Below are 12,556 nucleotides of genomic sequence, written 5' to 3' on the forward strand. Positions count from 1 at the left end.
TTTTAGTGATGTTCCCTTTTTTTGGTCAAACTTACAAATCATACAGTCCAACCCCCTGAGTTGTGTCATCATCCTCCCCCTCCCCCCCTTTATAAACTGTTAATATTAAAAGGGAAGTAATCACTTGTATTGCATTGAATCTGTTCCTGGAGCAGAAGTTGTGTTAGTAATTTCTGAGGAAGAGAATTGAGGCTTAGGGGAACCAAAGCTTCTTAGGTTTGCCAGAAAGGAGAAAAGCATGGATGTAAGTTGTTTCCTGAAACACTGTAGAGAAGCGTGGTTTAAGCAGCCCATAATCATGCATTAACCTTTCTGATCCTGGTGGAAATACTATAGACTCTGTCTCGCAAGCTTTCTTGCTTTCATGGATGGATAGCATTTACAAGCATCTATATATTTCCCTGCTAAATCAAAACCCAAAATGTCTTCTGGGCTGAGATGTAATTTATATTATCAAAACTGCAGGACCCACTAAATCTAGAGCAAATGGAAAGCAACTCAGTTTTTATTTAGAGATGCAGTGCAGAGCAAAAATAAAATTTAGATTACCAATTGATGATAGGCATTGAAGCTAATCCTGTACAGCCAGAACCAGAATGGCATGTCACAAGGATAGAAGGAAAAAACAAAGACATGTTATTTGGTAAGAAAGTAAACGATTACAAATTCTAAAACTGAAGGTATTAAACAATGAAAATGACTGTGTGAGTGATGCAGCAGTGGAACATGGCAAAGGTTTGTGAGATGCTATCAGTTTATCTCAGTGTCCTGAAAATGTAATTTTATTATTGCCACTGTTTTATTACTTGTGCCCAATAATGTTTTTGATAGGTAGACTGTTTCCCAGATCTCTAAGGAGTGGTCCAGACTTCACAGTTTAAAATAGATGGGGAAAATATTCAGGGAACATTAACTTCAAGCGGGACTTTCTGCTCTGATTGACAGAATTCATTACAGAAGGCGTGTTAGAGTTTTCGTGCTCTTGCAACTGCTCAGCTGGACTTTAAGCCTCACTTCTCCAAGCATGATTCAGCTCAGACCACCCTCCACCCTGTATTGATAATTTTTCTCCTGGTCTTTATGTGGTGACACAGAACACTAATTTTGGTTAGTTTCTTAAGCAAAACCTAGCTAGTTCCAAATTCTCTGTTAAATCCCATTCAAAATATAACCTGATCTGAGAAAGTCTTTATTTCCTCTGCTCTCACTCTGCCTTTGCCTGTTGAGGTTGGAGTCTCCCCAGAGCCCAGTGGCATCCCTTGTTTCTCACTGCCCCTCCTTATCACGTAAGCACCACAGGAAATTTAGCCGTTTCTACTTAGGAATCACCAGGATTTTTCACATCCCATGAGGGCTGTCCCAAGATGACACTCAAAAGCGTGACAAAATCAGTAACTACAGGAGGCGACTCTCTTAGCAATGGCAAAGTGCATACTGGAAGATGCTGTGTTCGGGGAGATCTCCCAAGAAAGGAATTTGCCTACTTACCTAATAAGGCACATCCTGCAGTTTTCCTGGAGGGCTGGTTAGGAATCTTAAGTTGTTCTTTCTTTATTTAAAGGCTTTATTTAAAAAGGGAAGCAACAAGAAACCTCCCCAGGCATTTCCAGATGCAAAGATTCCTGAAGTTTGGGAGTATTTCGAAGACATTTGAAACTGATAAATCTTCTCAAATGCTTGTGACCCACTTGCAAGTCAGTCCTTCCTAAATGGGAGGTATACTGTTAGGTATTTATCTATCAGCTGCTCATACCAGACTGTGCTAAGGTGATGCTCAGAAGAGAAAGCTCGCACAAACTAATGTTAATTTGGAGGTCAGCCTAGAAAATTCTAAAGCTCCTTATTGGCCTTAAAAATCTATGACTTGATAGCAAGTGCTGGCAAAAGGTCACTGGTCTCAGATAAAAGGCTAACTATCAGACTATCTAGCAGAACTACTAACACTCTTTTATTACAAGGAGGTTTACGTAAATCCTATATTTTGTTGTCAGATACTGGTCAGACACTTTTCTTCCCCTTAAATAGTTTCACACAGATGTTTTCTACCTGTAGGCTGCTCCTGAAAAGTTACCAGCTACTCTAGAACACCGTATATAGCTTCCTGTGAGCCCACCCCAAACATTTCCCGAAGTATTGTGCAACAAGCAGTAGAGAAGCTCTCCAGTCTGAGTGCCTTATGATTTATGAATAACTATGGTTTCCATTAAGCTGCAGAAAGGGGATAGTGTGTTTCACCCTGTGCTGAGAACCCCATTTGTTTCCGTTCCTGTCAGCAGTTTGCATAAGTGAATGATTTTATTTCATGTGAGAGAGAAGGCAAACACACAAGTTATCCCAGCAGTGGAAGATTTGTCAAATAAAGCTTTTAATAATGGTGTTATTTGACAGTTTTATAGTGCTTCAACTTTCGAGCAGTTTGAAGGTGGTAGGTTTTCAATAAAAATTAAGTCCTTATCTAGAAGAAACTCAGTCCCTGTTGTTTTAAAAGAACTAGTCTTGGCTGCATTGGAGCACCTTAATCTACTATTGAAAGTAAATCTCAATCCTTTTCTGTATTAATATATCTTGCAATCCATCATCAGTAGGTGTTCTGTGTATTTTTTTTTGCCCTAGTATATCAAGGTGGCCTGATAAACCACCTTCCTAACCAAACTTGTTGGGTGATCATTATGTTTCTCACAAGAATAAATTATCCAGTGTAGTTCTCTGCGGCTTACTTAAATAGTCCAGCAGTGTTTCCAGTCACTCTTACTTATTTCTTTAATTTGTTTAAGGGATCCAGTAAGTTATTCAGGTGAGGAGAAAAGGAACAGGGAAGTTGTTGGTTCTCACAAGGTCAGAGTTAATCCTATCTGTGTTCATAAATCATTGTACATCATAGGATAACCACATAGCAACTGAGAACATGTTAATAGAAAACCACTTGTGCGTTGAAAGTTTCCTTGCTTAAAGGAGGGATTTTCAAAAGAATCTAAAGCTGCCTGAAATTCCCTGCCAGTTAAATAAATGTGAGTTTAAAGGGTTATGTTATTTACAGATCTACGTTTGTTACAAAAGTTGGTTGATCTTCACCATCCTGCGGAGAAGTTAGATTTTAGTACAAGCCTTTTACCAAAACAATTTCTGAGAAAGAGAGGGCTCTATAACCTTGATAAGTGTTTGATCTGGACAATCAGAATAATAAACAATGGTATGAGTGGAAGTGGCATATATTAGATTTAAATTTATCTGCCCAAGTTCACATATAAAGATGTTGTGAGAGCTAAGATTTGATGCGAACAGATCCTGCTTCCAAATTGTCTTACAAACTAGCTCCATTAAGCACAGAGCCCTTTCTCATGCTTAGGAATTCAATTTCTATATTGCTATACCAACTGATATTTACAGGAAGAGTGCTCAGCTGGTATATACCTGGCAAAATTCATTCCCATCCTTTGTCTGCATATCAGACAGAACATCCTACATCCCAGCGATTTCAGCTAAGTTTCAGGAATCGTTAGAGTGAAGCCTTTCTACTCGATACTCTCATTAGCAGTGTTATTAAAACCAAACATGCATATGGCATATTTTCAAATGCAGTGCCACAGTTTTTGTTCCAGAGATCTTACAATCTGGTCCAGTAAACAAAATGAGAGGAAGACACGAGCTGGAGGCAGGAAGGACAAAAAACCAGCAACAAGATTGTTAGCCGATGTGCTGAAGCTCTTTTTACAAACTGGTGTCTCCTCTAAGAGGGCTTAGGGAAATTTTTATTTTCTCCTTTTGCTAGAACCTGCTGAAAAACTCTTGAAAGAGTTCGTTCTGTTTGAAGGTCTTGAAATCTTACAACCTGCTCTAGAAAGAGTTATTGGTTAGGTATGCTGAGTCCTATCCTGCTGCCTCCCCTTCCACTACTCAATTGGGGTGTGCCAGCATGGCACGGGGAGCACCCATGTGGTTAAAGGCAATCTGTTTAATTCGGGGGAACCCCTTTCACTGTTATCTGATGACTTTGCTTAGCAAGGATCAGACTGAGTCATTCTGTGTTTGACAGCCCCTTCCTATTGTCAAGCCCAGGAGAAGAGAGGGACAGACACTGGTTTTTATTTACTGACGGCTTGAGGCAATGCCACCAGAGAAATTAGAAGAGTCTTTCCGTTGACTTTGTGAAAGTTGGATAGCATCTTGGACTTGTGCTGCATGTAATTTTTTTTTTATTTTATAGACAGTCAGCTCAGAGTCTCCCTCATATCTCTTTCTCCCACAGTGCTCAACTCCTCTCTCTCATCACAAAAAAGTCTGACAGGAACTTTCCTCTCTTATCTGCCTCTTTCTCTGTGCTCTCCTCCCCCTACTTCTCATTCTTTACCTCCCTCTGTCTCTCTCATTCTCTCCCCTGCTGCTCTCAGATGGCTGGCTTTGCTCAAGGTCTGCAGGCTGGCATAGAGCATGCCTAGAACAATATGTTCCTATTAAATTTACCCTCTCTCATTGCTTCCTGAAATTAAACTAAATTTTACTCTCAAGTTTGTTGAAATCGCATAATAAAAACATCCCTGAATGCAATCACATTTAATCAGAAAGGTTTCCAGGATCTATAATGATAAAACACTATTTTTAAAAGGCTTGTTCTAGTGTTTTACAGAAAAGAATAAGCATGTTTCTTACTTACAACTGAAATTAATCTCTAAAAGTCCCTCTGAAGTCTGAGTTCCCTCCATGGTTTTACTTCCAGTGCTTTCACACCACTTGGCCACTTCAAGATCACCAAAATAGACAGAAACAAAACCCAGGTATTTTCAGTCTTAGTCCTGAGCTTTATTTTGTAGCTCGTTAAAATTCAGACTGATATTAATTCTGTGTATATATTTGATCAGTATTAGTATGTTCTGCATTTATGCCAATGGCTGCATTATAATTATTGTAAGACTGTTAGGTTTGGAACTAGTCAAAGGCCTCACAAAGAGCACAGTAATGCTGTTCAGGGTTGGACCTTTAAATCAGATAGGTACAGATCACAGATTTTGGGGTGCTGAGCCACTATAGTTGTGTCAAAGGAAGTAAGGAATTTTCAGCACTCCTGAAATGCTAGTAGTTTGCACATTTCAGGATCAAATTTGTGACAGCTGGACAAGAAGGTGTGCATGGTTTGGGGAGATAAGTATATAGAAGAGTATGCATTGCACAGCTTAAAACTGCTGTGGTGTTAGAAAGCCACAGGAATATTTTATTGTTTCAGAAACATTTTTCTTTGATTTGACTACAATTTGAAATAAAACCACAGCAGTATCACCATGGTAATATATAATAGGATCTACTTCAGAGAGAAAATAAGACATGTAAAAATTGCAGATTGATAACCCTGTAAGGTCCTGCAGGTTTGGGCCGCTCATTGGCAATTCCAACACCTCAAAAAGTAGAACACTGCCGCAAGAATATGCAAAACTCCAGAGGCATGCTGTGCCTCTCTCTTATATACCCTGCACTTGTTTTATATGCTGAAGACATCTTGACATCAATGGGGTGTTTTCAGAGCAGAATGTTTGAAGTCTGTAATAGAAATCCATTGTAGAGAGAAGAGGAAGTTGTGAATGTTGGCAACAGTTTGACAGATCTTTTTGCAGTAGTGCTTTGGAAGATCCAGTTCTCATCTTTTTTATTACAAATGGTGGTGTTCGTCAAAGCAGACTGATGAATCTGTGGCCAGTTATGATTTTTCAGTAGTTTGCCTGGAATGTGTAGTCGTTCCCTTATTAGACAGTGGGCACCGCAATACAAAAGTATCTTGCACCAGGGATGCAGCATACTGTACAGACACACACACACAGAAAAGAGACATCTGGCAAGCTGACAGTGTAAAGACCGTAGCAGACAAAGGGTTAAGGATGAGTATGTACCCAATGATCCTGAACTTATTGGTACAGCTTTGTTAGTTACATACAGGGTATTTTACTTACAAGTAGTCTAGAAGGAGAAAGAAAAATGAGACTGGCTGCTATTTGCAGGCTTAATAAGGCTGACAAAGCTACTCTACTGGGTTACCCTGACAAACTGTTGAGGGAATGATCTGAAGAAGCATGAAACTCTAGTAGCTGTTGACATTTTGTCTGAGAAGCGAAGCGAGAGATCATGGTGGAGCAGAGAGATGAAACTTAGAGCAGAGAAAGCAGGAAACAGCAGTAGAGGAAAGGCAAGCACCGACATCTAGAAACATTCAGCAAGTACCTACTGTCCATTTCTGCTGCTGACTTTTCCCCATTAAGATGGAAAGGCTTGGCAGCAACCAGTTACTGCTCCAGAAATATCTGCATAGCTTCTTTTCTCAGCTACTAGAACAAATTTTCTTATTAAAAGTCCCAAAGTAACTCGCTGTGGCTAGGCAGCTGATTTCCATTTGAGAGTTTTTATAGTTTTTCCGTATTTTAAGGGGAGTTGATAGCTAACCTAGGGTTATCTGTTTGCACAAAGCTCAGCTATAAATAGCAATAAAGGCAGCAGTGTAGGCCCAGTCGCTGCTACATAGTTTGAGAATAAGCTGAACAAACCTTTGCTTGGAGAAATCAAAGGATATAATCATAAGCTGTTGTTGCAGGGGACAGGCTAATGATGTGCCAGTGATTTTTATTGCCTTGGGTTATAAGACATTGAGGGACCTTATGGTCTTCCCTTGGACCTGAAATATTTCCACAGTTCAGTGCTACCCAGTAGATATAGAATGGCAAAAGATTGCTTCTCCATCACCTTAAAGATAAATCTTGAGACCTTGGCAACCTTTGGGAGAAAATATAATTGTCTTCCTAATTAAAATTGATTTTTTTCAGTGAATGTGCCCTTCTATTGCTATCCCAGCTGTATAACTGACTGTATCTCCCTTATTACAACAGATATTTATGGTCACCAATTGACAGCATACTCAGCACAGCATGCAGCGTGTATGATACCGGCTTTGGCAACAGATCACAGACCAGTTAATCCCTTTGGAATATACATATCTCCCTAACTAGTGCTAAGAATGGCTGTGTGATGTGAGTTTCCTTGTTTATTGGACTGTACCTGTGGGTGTTTCAGGTGACATGTTAAGTAAAACTATCAACCAAGGGACTAGGCTCCTCAATCCTATTGTCAAAAGGAATTAGGTACCTCCCTCCTTCGAACGTCTTTGAAAGTCCTGGGATTAGTAGTTTGAGTATGAATACCAGTCTTGAATATGAACATTTGCAGAACTATGATGTTAGTATTCTTCATGGGTTTTGTTGCTTTATTAGCTCTCTCAGGGTATAACTTTACCCTCACAACAGTCTGCCTCATGCTAATGCTTCTGAAGACGGTTGTAGAGGTGCAAGTGATGTTATGATTTGGCCTTCAGCCATCTTCTATACTGTAGCAGAGGTAATAGATGTATCTATATTGTACATCTTGCTGTACTTTAAAGGATAGTAAGAGAAGCTCTTGCCTATGTTTTTGGGGCTGGCACTTTTTTAGGAGGAAACTGGGAAAAGAAAAAAGAAGAAGGGAAATGTTTCCACCTGGGAACTAAAGAGAAGCCCTTCGGGTACACTGAAGTATAATAAACATGATAGTTCAAAAGGCATTTAAGAGTGATAGCTCAAAATACGCTGCAAGTTTAAAGGTAATGGGAAATGCAGCATGAGAAGAAAAAAAACCAGAAGGAAATGCTGGCAAAAGTTTCACTGAGTAGAACTAGAAAAGTCGAGCGACCTGAAGAGGAATTTGCTGTCACTGGACTTTTTTCCCTACTCATCATGTGTAGTACATCCTCTGACAGGTTGCAAATGTAACAACCTCCAGACATGAGTCATCAGCAAGGACAGACCCTCTCGCTCTCAACACTAAAAATAAAGATCTCGCTCACTGAGCCTAAGGAGCAATTCTCTATCTAGTAACTTAGTATCAGCCAGCAGAGCAATACAGAGGGAATGCTCTGCACTACTGATTTATTCAACCTGGAGGCCTTGAACTTGACATGACTAGCCCAAGTGCAGTAAATGGGTTCAAATAAATGCTGGCATTACAGAAGGCGCCATGTTTTATGACATATGGGATATGGGTCCAGGGGCTCTGGGAGCCGGTACCTTGGGCTACTAGTCCTGAAAATGAAGAGCTCCATCACCAGCATTCATATTGTTGAAAACTGAGCACAAGAGAGGATGCCATGGATTACATGCTAGTAGAAAGAGACGCCTTTTCCTTTATTGTCTGAATGTTCCTTTTTTTAGTATGACAGTAATTATTTAACTACCCTTCCAGGAAGTAGATTTGAAATCTTTTTTTCAACTTGTGGTGAAAGCTATATCAATACTCTCAGATGTAGGGCAGTGGAGGTGAGGGAGAAATAACTCAGTAGCTTGGCTTAAACCTAACTGAACATATTAGTCATGAAATATTTAAACCATCAATATCACACATTGATGTGCAAAATGTTTAATTATGTATCATTTCAGTTATTATTCATGTTAGATCTTAGACCTTAAGATGTACATACATTTAAAAAATAGCTCAGGAGATGTATCAGGAGTGTAGAGCAGCATGAAAAATCTAAAGGCTGGCTGTACACTTTCGTCTTGAAAGTATGTGTCAGAGTTCCTTTTTATTTTTTTTTTTTTTCCTAAATTACCAAATCCTTTTCTAGGGCTCAGTGCAAAGTGTTTCTGCCTTTAGTAAATGTCTCTGGTAAAACAAGACCATCTCAAAGGAAAAGCTTCAAAGTTTTAAGCTTAATGCATCTTCTATTCTATTTAGGTCCATATGCTGTTTCCGTCACTGTATCTTAAGTGTGTGTAACTAAGTGTCTTCCAGTATTGCATTAAGCAGCATGACTACCATCTGTCACAAATGGTTTGTTCTCTCTTCCCAACAGCAAAATTGTATGTACAGTGTCATGCTTCACATGTACATATCTGCTAAGTATTTGCTAGAGAAGGCAGAAGTGAAGTGGATTGTTTAGCACTTGTACTAGAAAATGGCGAGGGCTGTGTTTGGTGGCCCTTTGCTCATTGCCCACTAATTCCACGTAGGGCAGTGGGATCTTTGTCTTCCAAGAGCACCTGATCACACCCACAGTGCTGGCTCCTGGGAAATTTCCTCACTGTCTGTAGACTGCTCATGTGAATAATAATCGTAATGAGGGAACAGGCTATTTGGGTTCTGGGCCTGAATTCTTCTGTTGCTATATTTTTATCACAGTAATTTCAGAAATGCTGCTGTGAAAAGCACTCTACCTGTTTGTTTCTGTAGCTACCTGTGGTGCAGCTGCATGCCACTAAAAATTTGCATTGCCAAACCTTATGCTGGCAGTTCATAAGCCAAATGAAGGGGACAGATAAGAAGCAATGGTAAGAAGAGTAGAGTTTTGAAATTTTTCTTTAGTAGTTTTCAAAATATTGGAATAAAAAAGTGTCAGAGGTGTTTACTCTTTATCACCTGTACATTAATAAATAGTGAAAGGAGTAAAATAGCCAACTTCCAGACTGTTGGGTTTGAGATTAGAATTTGTTTACAGGGACAGAATCTAGTCCTGCCATATTAGCAGCTTTGTTCAGTCATTCATATGCAACAGTAGTGTCATACAGTGACTACTGAAATGAACACTAATGAAGGTATCTTTTGTTTTTGTAGAGATTAACACATTACTTTCTTCTCATCTGTAGAAGGCATTCAGAAAGACTGGATTGCTGATGCCTATATCCAGTTTCATCTTTCAATTAGTCATTTGCTTTTTCTTACAATAAAAGTGCTAGTGGAATTAACCTAAGCTAATTATCACTGAGGGACTGATCTTTCTGTGAAGCCTAGAAAGCAGGGCTGTCATATTTCATCTGAAATTTGCATACACATTTGCTTTGTGATTGGATTGCTCAGTTTTGGAAGTCTCTTTTAAGGCTTAAACAGGCTCAACTTCTCAGATGTTTCATAGATTTCAGCTGCAGCAACAGCAGCTGTGTAAAATAAGCTTTAGGTGTGTTTAGTTGGAGACCTAAACTGGGAGTTATAGATGCTTGTTGGACATGGTTTGAAACTTTGAGTCTGGGTTGATGATTATTAGCCTGGTATGGCTTTTTTTTCTTTGAGATGGCTCTCAGTGACTGTCGAATGCAATCACTGCTAGCACAGGCTGTATACCTTGAGCAGTGTAACAAAGTGCAGGGCCTGTATGTCTTACTTGCCCCCATGTAGGTGCATTATCTGCCATAGGAGTAAAACTGTGTTATTATGGACTGTTCGTGTCACAACACAAGCCTGACTCCTCCTGCCTCTGTGCTGTCTCTTGAGCTGTCTCCAGAATCCGTTCAGCTTCTGCAGAGACTTCAGGTGAAAATACAGACTATTAGTGGGACAAATTAGCTTAACTTCAGCTTTTTATTTTCTTCTCTGTGAGGGTAGTGAGATCTCCTTGTTTCTGTACCTCATTGGAGCAAAGTAAACGCTGCCTTCCTGGTGATACGGTGTTCACGTAACAACAGAAGTGAAATAATCTGTGTAAACGATGTGCCCATAGGCTGCCTGCAATGCAGTTCTGCAAAATATTATTTGTAGATTGCATTTGTAAATACAATCTGTGTTCTTTTGCACAGAAGGCCTTACTTGCACATCCCACCACTTTGAAGTATTTTATAGATTTAACCACATTAAAACATAGTGGTTTAGGGAAATTTACATCTTTCTTCTGTAATTTACTCTGTTGCCCAGTAAAATGACACTTTCTTATCTGCTCAGGCAAGATCTGCAGCTTCTAAAATCTATTCAGAATGGCTGCGCTGCATACCAGTTGCCAACTTGCAAAGCTTTTTTGAATGCTGTTGTGGCTCCAAAGGATTATTTATTGAACAGCCGAGCTTGTGAAACTTTCCCAAAAGCTGCAATGCAAAGCTGTCACAAGCATGATTCTATTGAAAATTCTTTACAAAAATGTGATCCTCCAGGAACAAACAGGGCTTCAGGTCCCACCAGTCTTGGAAGAGCACTTTTCTTCCCCTTGAGTAAGATGACTAACAGAAGTGTGCTATGCCAAAACAACATGATTTTCCATTGCCTTACAGAAAGTTTTCTTATCTACTGTGGTGAAGTGCCAGTATAAAACATTTTTGTGAAGGGGGGAGTTATGTCTATTTATGCTCTGCCTACTCAAAGGTCTATAGTGCACCAAGGAGAAAATGGCCTAAAACCTTGACTTGTGAATTCATGTGGGGGGCATACATGATGCTCAACAAGCAGTGAAAGCAGCACATGTTGGTAATAGTTATATAGGTGTTTTAATGCTTTTCTCTTTGATTTCAGATGTGTTAGTGACAAATGGAGTTTCCTTATTTTCAAGTATTAACTGGTTAGGCCTATTCCTTCCTTTAAGGAGATACTGTTGACTGTAGTAGACAACCACAGGTCATTTTAAACTGAAGCCATTTTTGTACTTAATTTTGTCCTTTCTTTGCCTTGGCAGTGATATTTCAAGAACAAGTAATACTCCATCCCAAAGACAGGTGAAATAACACCATGCTAAGCATGGTGTCCACAAGTATTTTTTAATACTCTTAATTGCAGCTGTTCTGGTTTACTTCACTTGGACCAAGATTTCACCTAATAAAAGAGCTCTGAGACAATCTAGGCAATTGTAGACTTTGACTAATCCTGAGATCAGATTAGTTTACACACACAGCTCCAGTTGGAATGCAGGGGTACAGAAAGTAGTATAAACTGTGCCAGCCAGTGGCATTTGGTGTATCTTGTTTGATCCATCAGTGAATGATGTGTTAGAGATCTGAAAAATATAAGATGCTGATGTACAAAACAAGAACATGGAAGTTGGAGCAGAGCAGGTGACTGCCTGTTGCAATTTTTACACTGGAAGGGTGGAAGGACCCATATAGACACAACTGTGGGTTTATCAGATGTATGCCACTGTAAAACCCCAACAGTACACAGACCTGTAAAGCTCTATATAGCAAGTTGTTCTCTTGACGACAACTCAATTGCATGCTCCACTCAGTAGTGTTAATCATAACACGTATGGCAGTAAGTCTATGCAACAGCACCCCACAGTCAGTCAAATTGGAGCACGAGATGTCCCTAGGTCTGTCAGTTTGGCCGCAGATACAGGGAGGAGGACCTTTTCACCTGTAATACAAAGTCTCAGTTGTACTCAATGGGATTCCACCCATGGGCATGGCAGGGGAAAAAAAGAGGAAGCCTGCCAGTATTTTTAAGCTTGCTAGGCAAGGAAAAAAATGTATTCTTAACCATAATCTTCTTTTTGCAATTGTAAACCAGGTTCCTTTAGCAGGAAAAGTCTAGAACTTAATATGCAATTCTTAAGGGGAAAAAAATAAAAAGAATGTTTATTCCCAGCACCCCGCAACAATCAAACTGACTTCTGTACCTATGCATGCATTTTAAGTGGGCAGCTTCAGTGCTAGTATGGTGTAGTCGGGGCACAAAATTCAGCTGAGATGCAGCAGACCATCTGCCAGAAGGAAAACTAGGGGGGTGAGTGGCAAAAAGCCTCTAAGCTCGTGGGAGGGGTGGGAGCGTTGCTGGTTTGCTGGAGTTCAGAGCTCTGGCAAAC

Source organism: Accipiter gentilis, chromosome 33, assembly GCF_929443795.1.
Source record: "Accipiter gentilis chromosome 33, bAccGen1.1, whole genome shotgun sequence".
In the NCBI taxonomy this organism is placed as follows: Eukaryota; Metazoa; Chordata; class Aves; order Accipitriformes; family Accipitridae; genus Astur; species Astur gentilis.